Here is a 606-nt window from a genome sequence, read left to right as displayed (position 1 = left end):
TGTTAATTTTCTATATAGTCGCTACGTTTTTGCAACACTTCGGTGACGTGTCTCAAGTGTTACCAAACAAGTGTCGTACCAGGTTGGGCTTTGTGCTCGTGCTGGGGAATCTGCGAGCTGCCACCTGGACTTTTAAAATGTTCTCTTCCTCCATGACAATGGTTAACCTCGTGTAACTCGAATGACCTAGACACTACTCGGAAGAAACAACTGGGAAGTATCCAGAATGAGATTTTCACTCTGCAGCGGAGTGTGCGCTGATATGAAACTTCCTGGCAGATTAAAACTGTATGCCCGACCGAGACTCGAACTCGGGACCTTTGCCTTTCGCGGGCAAGTGCTCTACCAACTGAGCTACCGAAGCACGACTCACGCCCGGTACTCACAGCTTTACTTCTGCCAGTATCCGTCTCCTACCTTCCAAACTTTACAGAAGCTCTTCTGCGAAACTTGCAGAACTAGCACTCCTGAAAGAAAGGATATTGCGGAGACATGGCCCTGCCACAGCCTGGGGGATGTTTCCAGAATGAGATTTTCACTCTGCAGTGGAGTGTGCGCTGATATGAAACTTCCTGGCAGATTAAAACTGTGTGCCCGACCGAGACT

At 48.7% G+C, this 606-nt stretch overlaps 1 non-coding gene across 1 annotated transcript; it reads right to left on the bottom strand.

The window, feature by feature from the left end:
* Nucleotides 1-290: 290 nt before the first annotated feature.
* Nucleotides 291-365, bottom strand: Trnas-cga (transfer RNA serine (anticodon CGA)). Its single transcript has one exon. It is a non-coding gene; the product is annotated as a tRNA-Ser (tRNA).
* Nucleotides 366-606: the final 241 nt, after the last annotated feature.

This window comes from Schistocerca gregaria, chromosome 1, assembly GCF_023897955.1.
Source record: "Schistocerca gregaria isolate iqSchGreg1 chromosome 1, iqSchGreg1.2, whole genome shotgun sequence".
NCBI lineage: Eukaryota > Metazoa > Arthropoda > Insecta > Orthoptera > Acrididae > Schistocerca > Schistocerca gregaria.
This window is presented reverse-complemented; position numbering and strand designations above follow the sequence as displayed.